This window comes from Rhinatrema bivittatum, chromosome 4 (genome assembly GCF_901001135.1).
Source record: "Rhinatrema bivittatum chromosome 4, aRhiBiv1.1, whole genome shotgun sequence".
Taxonomy (NCBI): domain Eukaryota; kingdom Metazoa; phylum Chordata; class Amphibia; order Gymnophiona; family Rhinatrematidae; genus Rhinatrema; species Rhinatrema bivittatum.
Window position 1 is genome coordinate 471,427,348 of NC_042618.1, and position 27,287 is coordinate 471,454,634.

The 27,287-nt window shown below is 46.3% G+C and overlaps 1 long non-coding RNA gene across 1 annotated transcript in view; it reads left to right on the forward strand.

Moving 5' to 3' along the window:
* The window catches only part of LOC115089197, a 56,449-nt gene extending 29,502 nt beyond the window's left edge, over positions 1–26,947 (forward strand). Inside the window, exons 5-7 of the long non-coding RNA XR_003856024.1 lie at positions 26,305–26,362; positions 26,467–26,514; positions 26,721–26,947. This is a non-coding gene — a long non-coding RNA (uncharacterized LOC115089197). The remainder of the gene's footprint in view (positions 1–26,304; positions 26,363–26,466; positions 26,515–26,720) is intronic.
* The last annotated feature ends 340 nt before the right edge of the window (positions 26,948–27,287 follow it).

A 27,287-nucleotide genomic window follows, 5' to 3' on the forward strand; every position in this document is an offset into this window, starting at 1 on the left:
TCAGTGCCAGCGATAGCCGCTGACTGCAGGCTAAGACAAATTCCGTACACGGGCAGCTTATTTTCCCACCGAAATTACATTTGGTAAAGAAATAAAGACCTCTCCAGTCTTCCTCCCCTGACCCCTGAAAGGTCACGCGGTTTTCATAGAATTTTGTTCTCACTGGGAATGAACTTGTTGACAGAAGGCACGTGGAGAAATATTGCACTTCAGTCAAGGTGCTTTTGTAACTAACAGTTAAATTACATTTTTTTTTTTTTATGTCCCAGTGAAGAATTTCCAGTGACTTGCAGCCCTGTTAATGTAGAAACGAGAAAAGCTGGAAAGAGCATTACAATTTCCTTGGGCTGCATTCATGTGCATGTGTGTTACGATTTCAGCTGCTATGCAGCCTTACCATACCCTACCTATGGCACCTCCCTACCAGCAGAGGCCGCCGGTGAGCCCCGCTCAGAACTGTTCTCACCTTCTCTCTCGTCCCTGGTCTCATGACTCGGCCTGTCTTGTAACCTCCCCACCACCAGAGGACCTCAGCGAACATACTCTCCATGTGGGCCAAGCTTCTCCTCTATGTTCTTAACACACCAAGGTCTCTACCCAATGTAATCCAGCCCTGCCATAGCCACCTTATCGGTTCATGGAGTTACCTTTGGCTCCTTGTCCTGGTCTTTCTCACTACTTTCCTTTTGGCCTTGCCTTGTGGCCATCTGGCCTTCTCGCTCCTTGCCTTGTCTGTCTTGTGACCTATCTGGCCTTATTCTACTATCTAGTGGCCTACTGGCCTTCTGCCTAGCTGCCTTCAGTTGTATGTGATCCGTGTTGCCTTGCTCAGCCCTGGTTATGTCTGTGTTTGCTCCCAGACCCAGCCTTCATCCAGCCTGTCTACAGCCTTGCCTACCCAGCCTGTTTACAGCTTCGCCGCATCTAGCCTGGCCACAGCCTTGCCTGATCCAGCCTGTTCTCAGACTTCCCATGCACTGCTGCCGCTCTGGACCCCGTTTGGCCCCTAGCACCCAAAGGCCCAACCTGCGGAGAAAGGGAGAAGTCTCATCCTGCCGTCCTGTGCTACCCCTTGAGTGATGCTCCCCGAACAGGGAGTGCGTAACAACATGAATTAAGCAGGCAGTACGAGCACATCTGTGAGGTGATGCTAAACAGAATTTTTCCTTTGCAAATGTTCCACGGACACCGAGGGAGACACATTGCGTTAGGAAGCGTGATGGACCCTTCAGTGACGTCATCATTAAGGCCTGGGTGAGCCCTTGGTTCAGCAGGAGTAATGCACGTTAGCGTGAGGGGGAGGTTACCATTCAAATGCAGTCCCTCCCTTTTGAGGGGGTCTGGAATGGCCGTCCCCCTGAGAGTCTATATAACAGCTCCATACAGAGAGCTCGGGGGGCAGTCCCTAGGTTTCTGAGAGTTAGGAGGCAGAGAGGAGGTTTTCTTGAGTTGTTTTTTTCAGGCCCAGTCAGAGGAGCCAGGCAAGCCCTGGTGGGTGCACCTGACCAGGGTCGGGAGGGGTTTCCTTTTCCACTCCACTCACTGGCTGGTTAGGATTTTCCCTCTGGGTCTGTTTTTCGGGTTTTAAAATTTTAAGTGATCGGAGCCTCACCAGACACCTGGGCCTTTCTTGGACTCCGGGATTGGGAAACCCTGTGTCTGGGATGCCCAGGATAGGGAAGACCTGCCCCTGAAGTGATGGTGACCCATTGTGTGCAGGAACTCTGGTGTTACATTTGTTTGGGGATAAACGACTTTGGGGCAGATTTTAAAAGCCCTGTGAGCGTAAATCCAGCTGGATTTACGCGCGCAGGGGGGTTATGCGCGCCGAGCCTATTTTGTCCCAGGGCTTGAAAAAAGGGGCGGGGCATGGGCGGTCCGGGGCATGGCCAGAGGCCTCCGTAGGGCTCTAGGCCGGGGGATCACGTGCCGGCACTTGGCTGGTGCGCACTACCTATGCCTGCCCAGAGGCAGGCGCAACTTTAAAAACAAAGGTCAGGGAGGGGTTTTAGGTAGGGCTGGGGGGCGGGTTAGTTAGGGGAGGGGGAGGGGGGGGCGAAAGGAAAGTTCCCTTTGAGTCCGCTCCGATTTCGGAGCGGCCTCGGAGGGAACAGGGAAAGCCATCCGGGCTCCCCTAGGGTTCGGCGCGCGCAAGGAGCACACGTGGGCACCCCCTTGTGCGCGCCGACCCCGGATTTTATAACATGCAGGCGGCTGCGCATGCATGTTATAATATCAGGCGTAGATTTGTGCGTGCCGGGTTGCGCGCACAAATCTACGCCCGCGCGTACCTCTTAAAATCCGGCCCTTTGATTTCAAGATCGAGGAGGAAGTTTTGGCTACCCTTCCTTCCTGTTTGAAGCAAAGAGAGCTGCTTGCTTCAGGGAAATCATTTCCATCAGGGATCTAGAGAGACGAAATAAAGAGACGGTGTAAGAGCCAAAGAGATCCTGAAGATCTGCTAACTGTGACTAAGGGAAACCAAAAATCACTGTGAACACCCATCTGGGGAGAGAGAGAGATTTACTGGGGAGAGAGTCTGTGCCATAGACTTTTACCATCCGTATCAGATTGGAAGGATTTTTTTTGACCAGTCTAAAGAGATCCTGACCACCGGGGAGTGCCATTTTACCTAATCCAAGAGAGTGACTTTTGCGTCCGTCGGTCTCAGGCGGCTTCGCCCGACATGCCTCACCTCTATTTCAGCCTTCTCCACCAGACTGGGGAGAATGGCGTCCGTAGCGTCTCCTTGCTGTTGTGTCCGTCGGTGCCTGACGCCCTCTCTCCGCCCTCCTTACCTCTCTGGCGCCTCCCTCTCCGAGCGCGGGAAGATTGGCTGCCGCGGCGTTCTTCTGCCGCAAGTCTTCGGGTGTTCCCGGACCGGCTCGACGCTGCTATCCGCCATGTTCCTGGAGGCCTAGAGGCAAAAGAGACTCGGTATCGAAGAGCATGACGTTGTCCTGGGTTAGAGAACTCTTGAGTTCGAGCAGCAAAGGTTTTTCTTCTGCAATGCAACACGCATAATGCAGCTCCCTCACCTTGAGTGCAGGGTGGGGGGAAATGCGGATAACCTGCAGAGCCCTAAGAGTATCACGTTCAAGGAAATAAACACAGTCCACACTGGAGGGGGATTTGTTGCAAACAAGAAATAGATTTTACTTAATAGAAACCAAAACCATCAGGAACAAAAGCCGGCCCACAGTCCCGGAGCAGTAAATCAGAGCAAAATACAGTTCAGGTTACCCAGCACTGCTTAAGGTGCTTTCTCCCTTATTGCTCTCAAAAAGGCCTGATGACGAATGTTAGAGAGTCCGTCCTCCCTTTCCACCGTCACTCGCCGGAGGCTGGGGTTGACCAGGTCAAATCCTCTCCTTTTCTCTTAAGGTTGGACCTCTCTGCACCATCGCACGCGACTTGCAGGAAAGGGGGCACCCGTCATCCACAGGATCGCTTGAGGAGCCCTGCGGCGGCTGGACGAGGACTGGCGCTTCTTGGTGCGTAGTGGGACCTGCGGCTGAGGCGAGTTGCTTCCTGGGAGCTGCCCTTGTACAGGGCCGTACGGGCGACGTCATCATTAGGGACCGCGGGGACTTCGCTCCTGGGGGGGGGGGGAGGGGGGGCAGGCGCGGTGCGTGGCGTCAGTGTCATCGTCTCGCTGGCGGCATCCTGCCCTGACGAGAAGAGCGGCGACCTTCCGCCGGCCCGGCCGGGGCAGGTGAGGGCGGTAGTTCGCGGGGGTAGCCCGCGGGCCACCAAACACAACAGCCTCTTCACAGGACTCCCTCCACGGCATCTCTCGGTCTTCCAGGCTCTGATTTGATTCCTGCCCAAGGACTCCTTGAGTCCCCATTTTATTGTTCTACGCTGACCCTCGCTTTGCGGGATGGATCATCCCAGGCGACGGCACTTCATAGGACCCTCCCAGTGTTAGAAGCTGAATAACTGGGACCTGTTTCTCAGACGGTTTTGATTTTATGCCCTATCTTTTTCTTTAATGTAATACTGGCTGTTTTTGTTATATTTTTGTTACGTAACCCCTGAGCCCAGGTCCTCGCTGAGGAGCCCACGGGACACCCTGAATTCCAAGGGCTTAAGGTATTAAAACTCTCATTCAGCTCTTAAGTCCCTTTCGGGAGTTGTGAAGATTCCCTGGGGAAGGAGAGGGCGTAGATCGGTCTCGTAGGCCCTAAGCCTTGTTACGATACTCTTTGTATACAGCTGGAAAGTGAAAATGGTTTCCAGCTTTGATGGTGAAATAGTGAAAATGACTACTTACAGCTCCTCACGCACATCCAATAAATCTGTGGCTTTGGAATGCTCAATGCATCTTTTAATTGATTCCTGATTCCTTGGCCGATTGTGAAGGTCATTTCGAAGTTCCTTCCTAAATGTCAGGATTCAGGTTGTCTCTCGTCCAGTTCAGACGATCCACTTTAAAGTCCCACGTTGCAAACCTTTGTTCGCACTCCTTTCTTCTCCGGTTCAATCTTCTTTCTTCACTGTCCAGCTGACCGCTTTGTGGGTGGCACTGGACGGGTGCCGCTGGTCTTCTCTGAATTCCAGTTCTCCTCCTGGCAGGAAGGAATGAGATGGTTCCTTCAGTGACCTTCCCAGGCCCAGGGATCTCTCGGGGTGAGAGGCTCCTACTCTCCTGTTAGATGGGCCCCACTGAGTCTCTGGGTCCTTGGGAGCCCAGGCAGGGGGGGGGGAACAATAAACTGGTTTCCAAAAGGTAACCCAAAACGGGGAAAGAAGGGTGGATACGACTTCTGCCTCCAAACAAAAGGGTTAAAAGCTGAAATTTGTAAAATGGCAAAAAGGCAACTTTTCTTCTGGTCCATAATCAAAGTTTCTTTCCAACAAATCGAAAGGTCCTTTTCTCAAAAACAAAAGAGAATCCAGGAGCAAGCATGAAAGTGTGTGCGCTGCCTCCAGAGAGGGTCACACCTACAGAATGGGGTCACTGGGCTCTACCATTACCTTCTTCCATGGGGGGGGGGGGGGGACCATAACTGAAGCAGATCTAACTCTTTTCTCTCCCCACTTGGTCAAATGGTTTGCTCCTTTAGTCGAGTCTCAGTAGAGCTCTCTCCAGTTACATTTTTTTGTTTATGCAATGTTATTTTGGATATTTTATTATGTAATTTTAATGTAAACCTAACCAGAGTCTTATAGGTCAAGCCTCAAAAATCCCTCTTCACACTCTTCCAGCCTCTTTCTCCCATCCTAATTACTTCTTTTGCTTCCCAGGTCCTGTGCACTCCCATATGACAATACAATCTTTTCCCCAAATTCTCTTCCCAAGCTCAGTTACTCACATATCGCATTGCGTGGCTCCCAGGTAACTCCATCCTTTCTGGCAGGTAGACGGACGCAGTTCCCCAGCCCCTCACTCTCTCCAGACTCCACTGCAGCTTCTCTTTTGTGCTTCATCAGAAGTTGCAGATGCCTGCGTTTAAACATTATCCTTTGGCCCTGGGCTGAAAGTTGCTTTTGTTTTATTTTTCTCTGTACTCTCGTACCCAAGCATGGTGCCTTCCCTGGGATGTGATTCTTTGGGAGTTTGGTGGTGGGGGAGGGGGAGATCAGTGATAATTTGACTTTTTGGCTGTGAGTGAGTGTGGCGTTGCCGCACTCTGTTTCAGTGTCTTTTCTGAGTGTTCATGTGCCTGCCCTGTATTTTGCTGGCTATCAATAAAACTTTAAATGGAAAAAAACCTCAAATAAATAGGGTGAGCTGGCATCTTTAGTTGGACATGGCTCTCTAGGATCCCCCACCCCTAACTGCTTTTCCACACCCCTCCACACCCCTCCAATACCAGAAAATAAAGCCCAGTCCATAGTTTACCCTACATCGATAAGCTTTTATTGTTCTGGTAAAACCCAGCAGTCGGGGAATAACATAGAGCAGAATGGATTCACTGATTAAATCAGCGCCGTGGGCTTACACAGCTAAGCTGAGATAGTCACAAAAGAGACAGAGAAAAACACAGGTATAAATGCTTTTGCAATTATACACAGTTGTCACCTTATTAAAAGGGGGAACACATTCACATTTACAACATCTTCTACCCCCGCCATCCAACAGCTCATAGAACTATCATCAGTAAGATGCAATTTTCTCATCCTCGTCACGTTTTGCCATTCAGTAGTGTCCCTGCTCTGTGAAAGACCATGCATGTCATCGTCCTACCATCCACATATACAGCAGCAAACACTTCGGAACTCGTGACACGGAATCCCCTTCTCCAAGGATCTAGAGCCTCTCTCTTCCAGCTCTCATCCAGGAAATAGTCGTGAACTTCCCCGGTGTCCAGGCTCTCGCCCTTCAGAATTGTTCTACTCCAGCTCCCCTCTCACCAAGGGCTTCTCCCCAGAACTCCCCCTCCACTGTCGGGATTCAGGTCAGGTCTCCGGTTGTCTCTCCAGTAGGGGACCACATCACTCCCTGACTGCTTCCCTGTGAGGATAAACCGCCTACTGCCTCGGGCCTTTTCCCTTGAGGAGAAAATCCCTGCAGGGCCCTCTCACTTGAGAGAAAGACCCGAGCTGAACCCTCTTTCCAGCAGTGCTACCTCCAACGACCCCTAATCCACGATTGCAACTCCCCTCAGCTCCCGCCAAAATCCTAAACCACCCTTTTCATAAAAGAAGAGCCCCCATTCCCTCTATATACGATGTAGTTTCCTAACCTTCGCAAGGGACCTCAAACACAGGGACGGTAACTTTCAAAGCGGCGCGCGGGCGCACGTGGACCTCGGCCTGCGCCCAGGGACGTGGCTGTTTTATAGCATATGTGCAAATATGCGCACATGTAATAAAATAGTCTGGCCGCACGCACACGTTTGCCCAAGTTTAAGTGCACGTGCACCTGTGCATCTACCATGTAAGTGAGGGGAATTTTAAACGGGGCGCACACCGACGCCATTGCCTGTTTTACTCATTCGTTCCCAGTTAACAGATAGGTCTTCCAACCCCCTCCTGGTTTGATAGCCTGTAACCCTCCCAGTCACCCCAGACCCTTTAAACCCCTCTGAAATGGCTCGATATTTTTTTATGTGGACTTACATGCAGAAGTAAAGCTACGCGGCATGAGACCTCGGGGCGCGGCGGATCACGAAAGCATTTACCAGCAAATTTCTGGTTAAAGTCCTGAAATGCCCATGTACTGCACAAATCCCGCCCAGACCCCGCCTTTTTTGAGACGTTCCAATCTGTGTGGGCAGCGGCATTTACGCGCGTATCCGGGTGGCTTTTAAAATCCGCTCGGTGCACACACATCCCTAATTGACGCGAGTGTCAGGCTTTTAAAATTCACCTTTTAGCCACCATGATACAGGGTGGGTACTTCTCCCCAAGTTCACCATAACAACCTGCCATCTAGTGGTCATGATGAATTTCACACGTTTAGAAACCATTTTTTTTTTTTTTATATTGAAAGTTTCTTAATGGATATCAGCATAAAAGTAATCCAATACAATGGCCAAAAACAATAGTGAACAGTCATCCACAAATTTTCCAATATAAATCCCAAACCCAACCCCCCCATGCTACAATTGAAAAGAAAAATTAAATGAAATTACTTTTAAACAAAGCAAAACAAGTAACAAATCATAAGAAAATAAGAAAATGATATAAACATACATTAAAGGCAGTTCTGCTCAGGTATAATAACACATCAGATATAACAAATAGAAGGGTATTCAAAACGAATCGCCTAGGCTTGCCAATATAGAGCAGTAAGGGTACATCAGTGAGAATAAGTCTCATGTTAATTACTGTCCAATCCCTGGGGTCGTCTCCATTGCACGAAAGCATCCCAAATAGTCCTAAAGGACTTGAAACGATTATGGTGTAAAGCTGTAATGTGGACTAAGTGATAATAAGTATGTACGTTTCCGTAATAAGCCAATCTCACACCGGGTTACTATGAAAAAGAAATCTGTTGGAAAAGACGTTGTTGATGTTTTGGAACGCCCACAACTGGTAGCCCCAATAGTGTAGAGCAAGCATCAAATATTTGGCGCCAGCAGGGTTCAGTCAGTGTACATGTACGTAGGTGCCTACACTCCCACAATTTCTCCAGCATAAATTACTCACCGAGTGATACATACGATGTATTTTTGATGGTGTTAAATGCCAACGAAACAACATTTCATAATCATTTTCTTGGAGATTAGCTGAAATGGAACGTTTGCTAGTGCTAGAGTAAATTGAATCCCAGTCCTCCAGACTCAAACTCCCTCCCAAATCCAGCTGCCAAGCCCGAAGATGTGGGAATTTATCAACTGTACGGTGACTGAGAATGGCTTACACCTTGGACACCAAACCTTTCATCTTATCCACTTGCTCGCAATCATTTTCAAATAAGGATTTGCCCTGCCTCACATCCAAAACTTTTTGTTGTGCAATTAGGAAGTGACTTCTTTGGGCGTATTCCAAAAAGTTCAAGTTTATCGTGTGATAATAATTAACAATACCACGTGGGCTTCATAGCCTTACCTTGCAGCAATAAATGACCAATTCGTGTTATCCCATGCGTCTTCCAATCATCCAATACTTTAAGAGACTTGCAAATGGGAAAAGCCATATTGTGGAAAAGTTGTGGAAAATAAACATAAGAGGTGTTACCCACAGCCCTATGTTTCCACTGGGACCAGACTCGCAGCGTTGTTTACAAAGTTGTGGGTAGGCATTGTAGAGAACACCAAGTGGAAGGAGGCTGCCATGGAAGTGCCGACAGAGGCATAGATCCTACCATATTCTGATCCAATAAAGTCCACTGTTTTACCTCAGAGGACCTTTGAAAATCAAGAAGCACTCTTAGCTGTGATGCTGTAAAATACCATAATAAATGTGGAATTCCCAAGCCACCTCTTAATTTGGGTTGATATAAAATTGAACGTGCTACCCGAGGTGGTTGCCTTTTCCAAATAAAATTAAAAAATTTCTTTTGCCACGAGCGCAAAAGAGCAGCAGACAAAATAAAGGAAGAGTTATAAATAAATAAAGAAATCTAGGTAGTACCTTCATTTTGATAATGGCTATTCTGCCTAGCCAAGAAAAGCAATTATCCAAATCTCTACAAACAGCTCGTATTAATGGGTTATAGTTTAAATGAAATAGGTCATCCACATTGGGTCCGATATAGACTCCTAGGAACTTCAGAGAAGATTTGGCCCAACGAAAGGGAAACTTTCGACTGAGTCCATTCAGGGTAGTCACATCCAAATTAACATTCAAGAGCTCAGATTTTTCCAAATTGACTTTGAACCCAGAGACCTCGCTAAAACAGCGCAATTCATTCAGGACCCCTATTAGGGAAAAGGTTGGCTTGGTGCTAGTGAATAGAATATCATCAGCAAATAATGACATATTAAGCTGTTGGTCACCCACCCTAACACCCCTAATCTGGTCTGAAAGCCTAACTCGAGTGGTGAAGGGCTCTAAAGGGCCCCCTTGTCTTGTTCCAAGGCCTACTGCAAAACGGTCCCTATATCCTCCATTTATCTTTACCCTGGCTTCTGGAAAATCATATAATTTCTCAACCCAACGTAAAAAGAAGGAACCAAACTGCATTTTCCGTAGAGTTTTAAATAAGAAGGACCAGTGCACCATGCCGAATGCCTTCTCGGCATCAATAGAAATCAATGCTGCCAGCACATTCTCCTTACTGACCCACCATAACAAACCAACAATTCTGCGAACACTGTCGGCTGCCCAGCGGTGTGGAATAAAACCCACTTGATCATGGTGCCCTAGTTAGGATAATATCTTATTCAAGCGCTCTGCTAGAACTTTGGCCAGGGTTTTGAGGTCTAAGGGCCTTATTTTCCAAGGCTATTGCACGCCTGCGCTACCTACATCGGGGCGGAGTCGGCCCCGGAAGAGGAGGAGTCGGGGCATCACCGGGGCCCACTCCGCGAAGACGCCGCAGACGGTGAAAAGGTAAGGGCCTTTTCGTGTCCTACTTCGCGCCCAATAACTACACCTTCTATGGTGGCGCTATTGGGTGCGAAACCGGCAGCGATCGCACTGCGGCGGTGCGATCGCTGCCGGCTAGTGCAGGACTGCCCCACCCCCCCACTTCGACCCCCCGCCCCCCATTAGTGCAATTTTTTTAAAGTATCGCAGGCCTGCGATACTTTAGAAAATGAGGCCCTAAGTTAATTAGAGAAATCGGACCATACGAGCCGCAGAGGGTGGGATCTCTTCCAGGCTTCTCAATGACAGAAAGGCCTGCCATGTTAGAGTTGGCTGCAAGTGAGCCCCCGTCTCGCAAAGAACTGAACATATCTCTCAGAGGAGAAATCAAAACTTGGGAGAGTTGTTTATAATAGCAGCTACACGACCTGTTATGGGAACTGGCCGCGGAGGCCAGCCACCGGCTCCCTTCACTCACCAGCGCAGCCGCCTCCATCTTGCCGGACCCGAAAACTCGCAGCGGCTGGGAACTGCTGCCGGCGCACCGCTCCGCACTGCCTCCTCGCCGGGCCGCCCACACCGACACCGTGCGCTGAACAAGCCGCAGCCAGGCTCCACTCGGGCCTCCCAGCTGACCCTCGGGCTCCCAGGCGCACAGGAGCTAGTCCTGGCTCCTGCTCGTCTTTGGAAGCTTCACGCCGTTGTTCCTGTGTTCCTGATCCTCTGACTGCTTCGTGCCAAGACCCTTGCCTGCCTATGAGATACACCGCCTGCAAAGACCCTTGCCTGCCTGACTACGAGATGCACCGCCTGCAAAGACCCTTGTCTGCCTGACTAAGAGATGCACCGCCTGCCAATACCCTCACCTGCCTGACCTGGAGAGTCATTGTCCGTTCAGACCTTCTGACTCGTTGCCTGAGGCCCCACAGATGTCCAGCTGGCCCCTGTACCCAAGGGTTCAACCTGAGTGGAACGAGGGCTGGTATTGGTGAAGCCCCAGCGGGGTCTCAGGCTTCTCCAGCCTCGCCTGCCGAAAGTGGGCACCCGTAGGGGTCCTTCCCACTGGTAGTAGCAACTTCCCCATCGGTCCAAGGATCAACACTCCTAACACAACCTATTCAGTCCTGGGGATTTGCCTACTTTTAAGTTTTAATAACTTGTAAAACCTCAGGTGTACTAATTGGGCTGAGAAAACTCTGTTGTTTAAGAGTAAGACAAGGGAGCGGTATAGAAATGAGATAATAATTGATAGTAGTATCAGAAATAGATTTATCTGTTCTATAAAGGTCTTTATAGAACCGCTTAAAGCAGCTCTGAATTTCAGCTGATTTAGTGACCACAGTTCCTTGTGCATTTTTAACTTTGGCAATGGAGTTCTGGAAATGCAAAGTTTTTAAATGCTCTGCCAAATTTCATCCAGCTTTATTTCCCCCTTCGAAATATTCTTGTTTAGTTAGTTCTAGCTGATGGGCTATTTTAGCATCATCTAATGACTGTAGCTCTAAACAGGCTGAAGATAACTTACGATATGCCAATTTAGATTGCGTCCTCTTGTGATAACTGTGCCACCTCTGTTAAACATTCAGAGCATTTAGATTCTTTTACCTTTATGCAATGTGTGGCATGAGATAGAGACCCCTCATAACTGCCTTAGAGCACTCTCACATCACAGGTGTGAGCATGTAATCGGAAGTACTCCTGCATCTGCTGGCCCAAAATATCAGTACAGATAACAACTTTCAATAAACTTTCATTAAGATGCCAAAATCGCTGGCCATAATCCAAGTCTGTAAATGAAACATCAAATCAAAGAGCAGCATGGTTGGACCAGGTAATACTCCCTATATCAGCCCCTGCAATAGTTTAGTTTATCAGTAAGAAAGCTGTCGATATGGGAGTACAACCCATGGGGAGAGGAGAAAAAAGTATAAACTCGGAAGTTAGGACATTTCTGTCTCAAAATATCCACAACGCCCCATTGAGAAATCAAAGAACAGAGTAATTTCCTTGTGCCATGTGGCTGTGTGCAAGTCTGGTGTGAATTATCTAGTGCTGGACTTTTAGTGAGATTGAAGTCCTCCCATATAATCAAAAGTCCTTCCATATGGGAAAGTAATACTTCATCCAGAATTTTAAAAAAGGAAATCTGATCTGAATTAGGGGAATATAGATTTACTAAAGTCAAGGTGTCACTACCCACTCTGATTTTTTGCAAAAGATATCTGCCACCTGGATCTGAAAGTTGGAAAACTACCTCATGAGTAAGAGAGTTTGAGATCAATATAGCCACCCCCGAGTATTTAGTCCCCATAGTGCTAGCAGCAAAAAATTGATGTGGATAATCTTTATGGAAAAGAAGACGTTCATATTGTCTCTGTAAATGGGTCTCTTGTAGAAAAGCAATAGCTGCGTTATATTGTGTGAGTTCTGCAAATAAAAGTTGACATTTCCGAAAGACAAGAAGACCCTTTACGTTCAAGGAGAAAAACCTGTTCATCATTTTTATTTGCTTAAACCAAGTTGCAAAACCTCATAAACTGTACCCTGGTGATATAGACAAGTAGTGCAAGCAACCCCTTTGAAAACTATACATACAGAAAGGAAAATCAAATGTAAATACACCCAAAAAATACCAAAAACCCTGTATTCAATCCACCCAACTTCTTCGGCAGATCCACCGTCTCCTGGGGAACATAAGTGATCCAACCAAAATGGAAATAGAGCCGAGCCCCCCCCCCCAGATCATCCAGCATAAGTAATTATGCAAAAAACAGCCAGCACTGTATTCCAACATAGAAACTATGAAAATACGGAAAAAACACTGCAGCCTAAACACTGTGCATGGAACTGTATGCTAAGATAAAGAGGCCATTGCTAGTAGCAATTAGACTCAAAGACAGTCCAAATGAACTTCAGAAAAAGGAAATCTGTGACGCTTGTCACCCCTGTCAGACACATTCAAGTGGGAATTCTCTGATTGCCTGCAGAGTCACCTGCCTCCTTTTCCAACACACTGCCATTTCAGGTAGGTATGTGAAAAAACAAAGCAAGACCGGAGCCTTGGAAAGAGAATTTAATCAATTGGATATAATCAGCCTGACTCTGGCCAAAGTTTTGCCTTTTATGGCTGCATCAGGGGCTCTGGGAATACAAAATTTTAATATTAATAATAAATAATAATAATAAATTTCAAACAAAACCCAATAGAAAATAATAAAAGATAAAATAAGAAATAATTTAAACAATAAGATAGAGTAAAATAAAATACAGTTAAAATGAATGAGCAAAGAGGACAACAGGTTACATGTTTAAATCAAGAACAGAGAAAATACCTTATATTTATAAAAATTAACTTGATTTTTTATAAAATACAGAGTATATGTCCGGGCACCATATATGATTATGGGATGTATTCACTAAAAATGAAAATACAAAGTTGAAAAAGCACAATGTGGAAATAATAGAAAATTGGAAAGTAGCAAATAAAGAAAAAATAAAGGAAAAATAAAATAAAAATATTTGTGTTACCTTGTTTAGTCACTTGTTGTATGATTTAGTGGCTACTCCTACAAAAATGGGCAACAAGGATTTTTTAGTTCCATAGGAATCTTCACTGGAACTCAATGATTCTTATGTGCTATCTGTTGAGTGAGATGGATTTATTTGTACATGATGTGTAACAATTATTTAAACGATCTTTAAATAATATATTTCTCATAAGAAACTTTAAAAAATGAAATGACAAGATATTAAAATTAAAACAAAAACAAAATTAAAAGATATAGAAAATAATGGACAGTTAAAAACAGACTATAAAAATAAAAGAAAATATAAAAAAGTGGTGTGTTAAATATTGAAAGATGTTAAAATATCTGTAAAATTAAACTACCGCAGTTACTTAAAAAATGAAACTAGCAAGTATTAAAAGCAAACTTAAAAGGCAAACTTGAAAAATAATGTACAGTTAAGAACGAACTTTTTTTTTTTAAATATAGTTAAACTTAAGTGGTTACTTAAAAATGAAACTAAAAGTGGTATTAGAGGTCAAACTTAAAAAGCAAGCTGGCTTTAAAAATGATTTGCTGTTAAAAACGGACTTTAAAAAGGATATTGAAATTAAATAAACAAATATGTAAAAAATATATAATGGTGAGCTAAAGTGTCTGTAAAAATACAGTACTGCAGTCACTCTTTATCTCTGCAGTGAACGGTGCTTCATGCGAATTACAAGGCCTCAAAAGACCTAGGTAGAGAGTCCATCAAGCTAGGTTGAGAGAACATTGCACAAATCTCATCTTTGGGTGAGTTTCCTCTCTCTGAAGGTCATCAAATCTTCACAAGAGAGCACTGTTTTGTTCATACGTCTCACTTTGAATGTCCAACTGGCCCCTAACCCCTACACTAATACTTAAACCTCACCTCGAGTTACTAGGTGGGCCTCCCATAGAGATATAAATACCTATCTATCTACCCCTGCGCACACCAAGCCTATTTTGCATAGTCTCCGCGGTGCGCACAAGCCCCGGGATGTGCGTATGTCCCAGGGCTTTCAAAACTGGGCAGGCTAGGGTGTGGCGGTGGGCCAGGAGCGTTCCCAAATCCTCCAGCACATTGGCAATGCCGGAAGTTCACGTGCTGGCAGGCTGCCAGCGCACGCAAGTTATGCCTGCCAGAGGGGTTATGCAAAATAGGCTCGGTGCGCGCAGGAGTGGGATTACACGCGTAACCCTTCGAAAATCCACCCCTTCGGGAAGAATAACCCAAATTATAGCTACACAATGCAAGGTTCCACATTAGGAGTCGCCATTCAGAAAAAGGATCTAGGTATCAACATTGATTATATGTTGAAATCTTCTGCTCAGTGTGCAGAGCAGCCAAGAATGCTCGGGATTATTAGGAAGGAATGGAGAATAAAACAGAGAATGCATCTGTATCGCTCCATGGTGCAACCTCATCTTGAGTATTGTGTGCAGTTCTGGTCACCACATCTCAAAAAAGATACAGCAGAATTAGAAAAGGTACAGAGAAGGGCAACCAAAATGATAAAGGGGATGGAACAATTCCCCTAAGAGGAAAAGCTAAATAGGTTAGGACTCTTCAGCTTGGAGAAGAGACGGCTGAGGGGAGACATTACAGAGGACTCTAAAATAATGAGTGGAATAGAACGAGTAAACATTAATCAGTTGTTTACTCTTTCGAAAAGTACAAAGACCAGGGGACACACAATGAAGTTCCTGGGTGATACATTTAAAACTAATAAGAGAAAATAATTTTTTTTCTCAACGCATAATTAAGCTCTGGAATTCATTGCTATTAGTGTAGCTGCATTTAAAAAAAGATTTGAACAAGTTCCTGGAGGAAAAGTCCATAAACAGTTATTAAGGTAGAGGTGCAGAAATCCACTGCTTATTCTTTGGAAAAAAAAGCCTGGAATCTGTTTACCCCAGTTCCTTGTGACCTGGATTGGCCACTGTTGGAAACAAGATACTGGGTTTGATGGACCTCTGATCCAGTACGGCAAGTTTTATGTTCTTATGTGGAGTGCGCCGCTGGACCCGATCCGGTACCAGTTCTGTTTAGAAAATTGCCACTGGTTAAACCATGCCTGCGGGCAAGCGAGAAGCGTTGCCGACTTAGTATTTCTGGGCTGGCACTCTCGTGCTTACCAGTAGCCACCGAGAGGGAAGCTTCTCCCCTCCCCCCCTAATCCGGGCTCTGGCTTGCTTTCGCATAGGCTGAAAAACAAATTCCAGACTTCAGTAATTAAAAAGTTAATGAGCTGGCAGATCAACTTTATTTTTGCTTGGGTGAGTTCCTCAGACAATCTGCCTGAAACACTCCATCTGAAATGTCCCAATCTCTCTGCCACCATCCTGGTAGGATTATCTAAGGGGAAGCAGTGGGTGCCAGGCATTTCTCCTTCTGGGAGGGAGGGGGGGAAGCGGGAGCCAGGGACATGTCTGGCCGATTCTGGCCACCGAGGCTGCGGTGTGACTTATCTGGATGCCGAGGAGCGTTTGGCTTATAAGACCCTCTCCTGCTACTTGAGGCTTAAATAGCATTTCCCAGTTATAAACCTGCTTATCTCCCAGCATGGACCCACCAAAAACAAACAAAAAAAAAGAACAATTCAGAAAGAGGAAGCAGAACGCTTTGGGGAATGTCACGAGTGAGGACGGCTGGTTAGGACTGGGGATCTCTGGAAGGTGCAGCTGCCCGGCCCTTGTGTTGTATTAGGGGGGCTCTGGAAGGTGCAGCTGCCAGGCTTATAGAAACATAGAAATGATGGAAGAAAAGGACCAGAGGTCCATCCAGACTGCCCAGCAAGCTTCCCATGGCAGTATCTGCTGAGCCGTGCAGGTTATCCCCATGCATCAGTCAGTGCTGCTTGACGGGCTTTGCTTATGGACTTGGCTGAAGAAGCAGTCCTGTGTTTTTTCCTTAATGTCTGAGCATCAGTACCTCAGACTGTAAAAGTCAGGGCTCGTGTTGGTTGTCTCTGAATCCAAAGTCCTCTTTCCTTTAATCCTCCAACCCCCTCCTTCGAAGCCGAGAGCAATGTTGTAGTTGCATCAAAAGCATCGAGGCTTATTGGTTAAGGGTAGTGATCCCATGCCTTCTGGTAAGGGTGGTAACTGCTGCTCCCTGCAGGTTACCCTCGTGCTTATCAGTTCCACAGACCGTAAAAGTCGGGACCCTCACTGGTTACTGTCTGAATCCGTTGAAACAGAGAGAAATGTTGGAGTTGCATCAAAAGTATCGAGGCTTATTGGTTAAGGGTGGTATCTGCCACACCAGCAAGTGAACTCCATGCTCGCCATGGGAGTGGCAAAAATCTCCAGGAGTTTTCTAACCCACTTCTAAGAAAGAGCAGCACAATAGAGAAGGGAACAGATGCTGGGGTACAGACAGAGAGATAGTGTAGTGGTGGGGGGGTGGGCTGTGGAGGGAGGGTGCTGGGCAGGTGAGTGTGGAGTGGAGAGGGAGAAAGAGGATTCTGGTCAGGTAGATGTGGAGATAGGAGGATGCTGGGCCTTGCAACAAGGAGGCAAAGAGATTAGGGTGATACTGCTGTACTGAGCAGGGAGTAAAAAGGAGGATGGGGGGGGGGGGGGGAAGAGAGATCAGATGCTGGACGGGGGGATGGAAAGAAGGGTTGATGGGCACTGTGGACAGGGGATAAAGGGAGAGAGATGCAGGACTTGGCTGAGGGTGGATGCTGAATGGGGTGAGAGAGGGGGGATGCTGTGCCAGAGAGGGCGCAAGATTGGAGTTCACCCAGGGTGCCTGATACCCTCGCAGTGGTCCTGCCCATGGACATGTGTAAGGGGGTTTATGCCTCCGCAGACACATTCAGCAGAGGGCTCAAAGGTGCCTGAAAGATTGGGAGACTGAATAAAACCGAGCTCAAGGTCGGAGCCCCTGGATGTACTAGAGAAGCCATGAGGGGCTTCAAGCTGGATCTTCATACGATTCCTACTGAAAGGAAGCCTATCCCAAGCTCTTTTATTTTAGGGGGGGGGGGTTTAGAATTAGGTTGGATTAGGGTTTTCCCCATGGACTTTCTTTAGGAATATTCCCAGAGAGTGGTGGTCATGGGAGTCATGACAGGTGGGTTCATCCTCAGGGGGTTGGATCAGCAATAAATGGTGATTCACCATTTATTGACCATTTATCGACTGCCCTATGAGGAAAGGCTAAAGAAGTTAGGTCTGTTCAGCTTGGAGAAGAGACGGCTGAGGGGGATATGATAGAGGTCTACAAAATCTTGAGTGGAATAGAATGGGTAAATGTATATTGGTTATTTACTCTTCAAAAAATACAAAATGTAGGGGTTAGTAAGTAGCACATTTAAAACAAATCAGAGTAAATTATTTTTCTCTCAATGCACAATTAAGCTCTGGAATTCATTGCTGGAGGACGTGGTAAAGGCAGCTAACATAGCTGGGTTTAAAAAAGACTTGGACAAGTTCCTGGAGGAGAAGTCTATAAACTGCTATTAACCAGAGAGTTGGGAAAGCCACTACTTATCCCTGGGCGTTAGCAGCATGGGATCTATTTACTGTCTGGCATCCTGCCAGGTACATGTGACCTGGACTGGCCACTGTCGGAAACAGGATGGTTGATGGACCCTCGGTTTGACCTGTTATGGCAATTTTCATGTTCTTATGTACTTTCTGAAATTTAGAGCCTCCACTAGCTATTCTAACTGGAATTTAAGGTCTGTCAGGACTGTGTACGATGGACACTCCCTTCAGTTTAGAGTTCCTTGGTAAACAGTACTTAAGTAACGCTGAGGGTCTAGCTGAATCCTCTTTATTGCCTCTGTTTCTCTTTAGACTGTAAGGCAGAGAGGGACAGAAAAGCCCTCCCACATAACAGTGACTGGGGAAATTGTTATGGTCATTAATCTGAGAGGTTTGCATTCTCTCGCTGGCTGCCACAATAAACCCCTCCTTTTCCCTGTTAGGTTCTGTAAATTAAAGGAACCCGGAAACCCACCAGATCTAGTCTCCCGGAAGTAGGGAGGGGGAACAAGAGCCACACACATTTTGGATGGAAGAATGACAATTTATTATTGTAACACTTCAAATATATTTTTCCTTTTATTTTAAGATGAAGAAATTTTAATAAAAGAGTTGGCAGAATATACTTCATCACCAACTATCAATGTTAATATCCCAGTGTTACAATATCGCGCCCAATGCACTAAGCTCACCGGTCTCTCTTTTCTATAGTTTTTATAAATGTTCACAACACTTTTTTTCCCCATTTTTTATGTTTCTATATATTTTTAAAATTAATCTTCTTTAAGGACCACACATATACTGCCTAACCATCCAAATTGTATTTTCTGTTTTTCCTTTCTTGCATCATCAATGTATCAATAGCCTCACTACCAGGTTAATACAATGAATTCAATTCACTTATAGTTTCAATAAAAGGGAAAAACCTCAGACAGCACTCTTACAAAGATCTCTGTTTCTCCCAGCGCTTAATGTAAAAAAAAAAAAAAACACCCTTTCAAGCATTGTGCTGCTGCGGTTTCTTATATTTTCATAATTTAATCAACTTGAATGTTTGTGATTTATATTCTGCTATACTACGACAGTGTGACATTACCAACTGCTGTTTTCCTTTTGGATGAAGGTCCAGTGCTTAGCCTTGTATCTTTGCAATGCCAGTACTTTTATAATGCTAACATGGCCATGTTTCACTCATAAATCAGCTGCCTCAGGGCTTTACTTCACAACGGTCATTTTGGCATTTTTAGGTGGACCACCTTCTGTCTATGCGTCAGCTGCTATCTTTTATCTGCAAAGGAGAAGCATGGTAATTTTTTTTTTTTAATTTTATTTTTATCACTTATAACATTTATAACAAAATGATATAATCGTGTATAAAGATATTTCAGTACATGACTACTACAATAACTAAAAACATCTGATCTAGCCCACGTCTAGGGGAGAAAAAGAAAAAAGAACACGAGTGCTTGTCATTTTATCATCACATCCTACTCCTATATCCTGTCTAAGAATTATGAGTCTTATCCCTTATGAAACGCTGAAGTTGTGAAGGATCAAAGAAAATAAATGTATTTGTTTCGTAAGTAATTTGACACTTACACGGAAACTTTAAAAAGTATGTAGCACCTATATCCAAAGCTGCTTGCTTTAAAGACAGGAATTGTTTCCGTCTTGCTTGTGTGGCCCGAGATATATCAGGAAAAACCTGAATTTTTTGACCACAAAAATCAAAGGGGAGGATTTTCAAACACTATGGGACGGATTTTAAGAGCCCTGCTCGCCTAAATCCGCCCAAATCCGGGCGGATTTAGGCGAGCAGGGCCCTGCATGCCGGTGAGCCTATTTTACATAGGCCTACCGGCGCATGCAGAGCCCCGGGACTCACGTAAGTCCCGGGGTTTTCGGAGGGGGGGCGTGTCGGGGGCGGGGCTGAGCGCCGTGCCGTTTTCGGGGCGTGTCGGCAGCGTTTTGGGGGCGGGCCCGGGGGCGTGGTTATGGCCCGGGGCGGTCCGGGGGCATGGCCGCACCCTCCGTACCCGCCCCCAGGTCGCATCCCGGCGCGCTAGGGGCCCGCTGGCGCACGGGGATTTACGCCTCCCTCCGGGAGGCGTAAATCCCCTGACAAAGGTAAGGGGGGGGTTTAGACAGGGCCGGGCGGGTGGGTTAGGTAGGGGAAGGGAGGGGAAGGTGAGGGGAGGGCAAAAGGAAGTTCCCTCCGAGGCCACTCCGATTTTGGAGCGGCCTCGGAGGGAACGGGGGTAGGCTGCGCGGCTCGGCGCGCGCCGGCTATACGAAATCGATAGCCTTGCGCGCGCCGATCCAGGATTTTAGCGGCTACGCGCGTATCTACTAAAATCCCATGTACTTTTGCTTGCGCCTGATGCGCCAGCAAAAGTACGCCTATTCGCGGTATTTGAAAATCTACCCCTATGAGTGCCGGTACTTTTGTTCGCGCCAGTGGCGCGAACAAAAGTACACCAGATTTTATAAGATATGCGCGTAGTCGCGCGTATCTTATAAAATCCGGGGTCGGCGCGCGCAAGGGGGTGCACATTTGTGCAACCTGCGCGCGCCGAGCCCAGCGCGGCCTGCCTGTTCCCTCCGAGGCTGCTCCGATTTCGGAGCGGCCTCGGAGGGAACTTTTCTTTGCCCTCCCCCCACCTTCCCCTCCCTTCCCCTACCTAACCCCCCCCCCGGCCCTATCTAAACCCCCCCTTACCTTTGCGCGCGTCGCCGGCAGCCCTGCTCCGTCCTCCGGTCCCAGGGGCGTGGTCCGGAGGCCTCGACCACGCCCCCGGGCCGGCGCCACGCCCCGGGCCCGCCCCCGAAACGCCGGGGCCCGCCCCCAAAACGCCGCATCGTTTCGGGGACGCCCCTGGACACGCCCCCTCCCGCCCCTTGTCAAAAGCCCCGGGACTTAAGCGCGTCCTGGGGCTTTATGCGCGCCGGCGGCCTATGCAAAATAGGCGCGCCGGCGCGCGAGGGCCCTGCGCGCGTAAATCCTTCAGGATTTACGCGCGCGGGCCTTTGAAAATCTGCCCCAAAGGTTTTATTTTGAAAGTATTTGCTGAAAAATAGATCCTTATCTTTTTTTTAACAAAAAGGTAACCAGCAAGGTAGCTCGGGATGCTATATTGTCCAATGAATCCTCCAGGAAAGTTGACACTCCAGGACTCCGTAGTGTATCAACACCTCCTTCAACAACTTGAGGTGTTTTCCTTTGGGGTAAATAATACATTTTAGAAATCACTGGAATATTCTGATTTTCATAGGAAACAATTTCAACTATGTATTTCTTGAAAAGTTCGTAATCTGACATCAATCTAGATATTGGAAAATTTAATATTCGTAAATTATGAGATCTCATTTCATTTTCTATTAATTCCATTCTAGTATGTAATACCAAATTATCTTTTATGAAGGATACATTGGTTGCTTGCATATTTTTTACCATAGGATTCAAACTTGCCAATGCCTGCTCCACTTTATCAGTTCTATCATCTAGGTCAGGGGTCGGGAACCCATGGCTCGCGAGCCAGATATGGCTCTTTTGAGGGCTGCATCTGGCTCGCAGACAGTCGCCACACTTTCCCGCTGACCCAGCTGCTCCCCGGTCCTCCTCCGCCCGGGCTTAAAATGCTGTCAGCCCGGGCGGAACGCGGCAGGACAGCTGGAGTCAGCGGCACCGGCGAGCTCTCTTCTTCCCGCCCCCCCCCCGCGGCCCGGAAGAGGAAGTGGAGAGTATCGGGTGCGTGCGCGACAAGAAGAGGCCACGCTAGTGCGCTCGGCATCGGCCCGAAGAAAAGAAGACTGCCGCGCGGCTCGAGGAAAATGAAGAGGTTCAGCCGCGGCCGATGGGACTCCGCCTCAGCGAGGGCTGAAAATGAAGAGGTTAGCGTTGGGAGGAGGCTGCTGCTGCCGCGAGTTCCCGGGGTGGGGGAGAGAGAGAGAGTGAATGAGCGAGCAAGCTCAGCCCTCGCGGAGGCGGAGTCCCATCGGCCGCGGCTGAACCTCTTCATTTTCCTCGAGCCGCGCTGCAGTCTTCTTTTCTTCGGGCCGATGCCGAGCGCACTAGCGTGGCCTCTTCTTGCCGCGCACGCACCCGATACTCTCCACTTCCTCTTCCGGGCCGCGGGGGGGGGGGGGCTGTGTGTGTGTGTGTGTGAGAGAGATTGCATGTATGTGAATGATTGAGAGCCTGTATATGTGAAAGAGAGTATGTCTGTGATTGAGAGCCTGCCTGTGAGAGAGAGAGAGAGCATGAATGTAAGTTTACCATTGGGAACTTGTATGTGTAAGTTTGTGATTGAAAACCTGTTTGTGTGAAAGCGTATGTGTGTATGATTGAGATCCTTTGTGTGTGAGAGAAATCATGTGTATGTATGATTAAGAGCCCGTGTGTATAAGTAAGAGAGAGATCATGTGTGTCTGTGTGTGATTGAGAGCTGATTTAGGTGAGGGAGCATGTGAGTATGTGATTGAGAGCCTGTGTGTAAATGAGAGAAAGAGAGGACATGTTTGTAAGCATGTGAATGAGAGTCTGTGTGTTAGAGAAAAAGACAGCATGTATTTATGTGATTGAAAGCCTGTGTGTGTGTGTAAGCGTGAAAAGATAGACAGCATGTGTGTAAATGTGTAATTAAGAGCCTATATAAGTGAGAGAGAAAAAACATGTGTATATGTGAGTACTGAGAGCATGTGTGTATAGGCGTGTCATTGAGAGCCAGTGTGAGAGAGAGTGCTGGTATGTGACTGAGAGAGGAGAAAGTTCCAAGCAAACCACCCCGCCTCCTGCTAATTCAGAACAATCTCAGGACACCTGGATATCAAACGTTCCCAGGTATGCAGAGCAAAAAAATGTTTGTATCCTTATTATTTTTCATTACTGGGTCTTTGTGTCTGCTATTTTGAAATATTTTGTTGGTATCTGGAAATGTTTTATATGAGTTTTTAATTATTGGATATTCCACTCATCAGCTGTTTCGAAATATGTTCTTTTTGTTAGTACAGTTTTACTGCTGATGATTTTATATTTCTTGATTTGTTTTATAAGGATGGGTGATGTTTCTTTTTTCCTTTGTTACACTGCATACAGAGACTCTGGCTTGTTGCAGTTTCCAATTCAGTTTTTTCTGCATGCTTCTTGTTATGCGTTTTGGTCTCTTTATTCTATTTTTGGTGAGGGACAGCACGTGATTCAGGTGTGGTTTTCTGCTGGCGTATAGTTTCTGTGTAGGACTCTATAGCAGCCTGACTTGGTCCGTTTTCCTAATAGGAGATGTATTGGGGTCTTAAGGCCTGGTGTAATATTTTCAGAGACTTATTGTACTTTAAAAGTGTGATCTTACATAAAATGCACACATTTACTTGTATTTAATTTTAAACATATTGTATGGCTCTCATGGAATTACATTTTAAAATATGTGGCGTTTATGGCTCTCTCAGCCAAAAAGGTTCCTGACCCCTGATCTAGGTCCACCAGTTTCTCCCTTGTCTCTACTGAATACATATGAACTTTAGAAACAATATCTGACAATTTCTTGTCTATATTCATTAGAGATGTGAATCGGAACCGGAATCGGTTCGGATTCCGATTCCAATTCACATGTGGTTTTTTTTTCCATCGGGCTCGATCGTGGTTTTGTTTATCGGCTGCGCCCGAGCCGATAAACAAAAAACCCACCCTGACCCTTTAAAACTAATACCTTAGCTTCCCCCACCCTCCCAACCCCCCAAAAACTTTTTACAGGTACCTGGTGGTCCAGTGGGGGTCCCTGGAGCGATCTCCCACTCCGTCGGCTGCCACTAATCAAAATGGCGCCGATGGCCCTTTGCCCTTACCATGTGACAGGGTATCCGTGCCATTGGCCGGACCCTGTCACGTGGTAGGAGCACTGGATGGCCCACGCCATCTTGTGCTCCTACCATGTGACAGGGGCTGATCAATGGCACCGGTAGCCCCTGTGACACAGTAAGGGCAAAGGCTATCGGCGCCGTTTTGATTACTGGCAGCCGATGGCCCGAGTGCAGGAGATCGCTCCTGGACCCCCGCTGGACCACCAGGGGCTTTTGGCAAGTCTTGGGGGACCCTCCTGACCCCCACAAGACTTGCCAAAAGTCCAGCGGGGGTCTGGGAGCGACCTCCTGCACTCGGACCGTCGGCTGCCAGTATTCAAAATGGCGCCGATAGCCTTTGCCCTTACTATGTCACAGGGGCTACCGGTGCCAATGGTCAGTCCCTGTCACATGGTAAGAGCACAAGATGGCGCTGGCCATCCAGTGCTCCTACCATGTGACAGGGTCCGGCCAATGGCATGGATACCCTGTCACATGGTAAGGGCAAAGGGCCATCGGAGCCATTTTGATTAGTGGCAGTCGACGGCCCAGGAGTGGGAGATCACTCCAGGGACCCACACTGGACCACCAGGTACCTGTAAAAAAGTTTTTTGGGGGGGTCGGGAGGGTGGGGGAAGCTAAGGAATTAGTTTTAAAGGGTCGGGGTGGGTTTAGGGGTTATTTTGTGTGCTGTTTTTCCCGCCCTCCCCCAAAATGATAAGAGAACCCCCACGATCAATATCATGCGGTTTTCCTATCATTTTGGGGGAGCCCCCGATTTCTGACGATTTTGAAAATATTGTCCAATATTTTCAATCATCCTATGCCCGATTCACATCCCTAATATTCATTACCAACCTCCACAAGTCTAACATTGATACGTTTTCAAGTTCAGACAGATTTTCTTCTACCATGCTTCCCAAATCAAGGACTGATGGACATGGAACAATATTATTTCGCGTGGTAGTCTCACTTCCCATATTATCTATACCTACTTCTATATTGCCCCCAGTGTTGTCAACCACTCTTGTCACAGTGTGGTTTCCATTCACTTGAGGTACAATATTACTACCTTCAACCATTGTACCTTCCATAGTGGGATTTAGGGAAGAATGTTGTTTGGACTTGGGGGTCAGAGGTGCTCCTAAAGAAGAGTTCCCCTCCGCCATCCCCCCCTGAATGGACTCCCTCACTCTTATTATGTGGGAGTCCATTGGTCCAATCCTTTTTGACTGTGGAGAGATAGGGGATGAAGTATAATTTTTTTTTTACTTGCATTTTCTGCCCATAATATTTTCTTTATAAGGGGCATGCCCCTTTGTCGCGCGGCTTTGGCCGCGCACCGGCGGCTGCACACTGCAGGGCGCTTGCTTTTATCAGCCCCGTGGGACGCTTCCCGCTGACGTCACTTCCGGGTTCCGCCCTCGAACTGGGTCCTCACCTCCAATATCAAAGCTTGATTAAGCTCTGATATCAAAGCTCGATTAAGCTGCAGGAAATAGAAAGCGAAAGGTATTTCTCTCTCCGGCACTCAGTCTCCTCCCTTTCTACCATCTGAGCATCGCAGGACGCTTGCTTTTATCAGTCCTGTGGGACGCCTCCCGCTGACGTCACTTCCGGGTTCCCCCCTCGAACCGGGTCCTCACCTCCGATATCAAAGCTTGATTAAGCTGCAGGAAATAGAAAGCGAAAAGTATTTCTCTCTCCGGCACTCAGTCTCCTCCCTTTCTCCCTAGAATGTTAATTTTTAATGGCTCTTTACAGCTAACCTCTCTACCAATCATCAGCTTGAATTTTAACATATGATCCACCTGGACCAATTGGAGAATCAATTCTACTGCTTATTGTGATGTTTTTCTCTACTACCCCATTCAGCTTCTTTCCTTTTTCTAGAAATAAAATCCCAACCAATCACCAAATAGAATTTTTCAGCCAATTAATGATCAAATTTCTGAGTCAACTTCTTTTGACCAACCTCTTCGATCCATTTGAATACTTAAAATATCCATTGTTCAGAACAATACGTCCCACCATTTATCCTAATGTTTCTTGAGTCTCTAGTGCAAGTGCTGTATGAGGTTTTTCCTTTTCATTGAAAATACAAGTGAATGTAATTAATTGTATTCATGTGGTAGTGATACTATTGATGCATTGATCATGCGAGAAAGTGGAAGAAAAAAAAAAAGACAGTACAATGTGGATAGTTAGGCAGTACACATGTGAACCTTGAAGAAGAATAATTAATAAAAAATAAAAAATAAAAAATGTTTTTGAATATTTATAAAAAATTTAGAAACAAGAAACCAGTGAGCTTAGTGCATTGGATAAAATATACTTCATAATATTTGATAGCACAAATACACAGAGATCAAACAATGTAAGAATTATCAGTTATATTACTGAAATGTCAAAATGTGTAATATAAATGAACAATAACAACAATAATAATAAAAATGACACCAAGTAGTAAAAGTATGCACAAAAAAACTCTCTTCCCTTTGTTGCTTTCTGATTTTAGCTGAAATCTTTCAAAGAGCACTACAAACTGAAAGTCCTTCACCTAAAACTAAATAAAGGTAAGAATCTTGTTTATTATCTTATCTGGTTGCAAAATTTAAGATCCTTAGTGACACTCCAGTATTATAAAGATTGATCCTTTCAGTCCTTGTTTTTCTTCCAGTGTTTTTCCTTCCTATTGCAAGAGAATCCAGAAAACTCACACAGGCAAGTAAGTATATGTTTGACAAACAAAATGTTTCATTTCATCCAGTCTATGTATCTGCTCTGTCACTAATCAGTATTATTTGACTGTGTTTCTGTCATTCATAGTCTGTAGTATTAGCACTAATAGTCTGTTTCTGAAGTCTGGGCAGACAAAAAAAACATGTGTGTCAAGTGTGTACACATTTATTTCTGTCCTGATTCTCTCTGCAGTTACCTTGCCTCCTCTGGATGCAGCGACCTCTGGAATGCAGACTTGTCTCAGTATAATGTTTGGTCCATTTCTCCTTGGGTACCTACTCCCTGACTTTACAGAAATAAAAGAAGCAAAACCTCTGCTATGCTATTTGTGCCAATATTCTGCAAAAAAAGCTTTGTATGAATATTGTTAACATAAATCTGGAACCTTGTTGAATTGTGAGTTCTAATAGCTAGTTACGAAATAAACAATAAAAGGAGTGTAATCTCTGTCTTTTTTCTCTGGTATTTATTTCAGGTAAACCTCACAACACTAGTAAAGAATTTTTTCCGCAAAGGATATTGGTACAACTTATATGGGCACTCTCCCACTCTACATCTCTTAGCTTCCTCTTTAGAGCAATCTTTCATCCAACCACTCAAACCCCAAGCTTATCTTTTGTTTCTGGAACTATTGATGGGAATGATCTCTGGCAGGTATCTACAGACTGTAGCCTGACACTGTTACCTGAGTCTGTAGCCTGTACCTTCAGTGTACAGACAACAAAAAACAGCTTTGCATTAAGGCAGCAGGCACTGCAA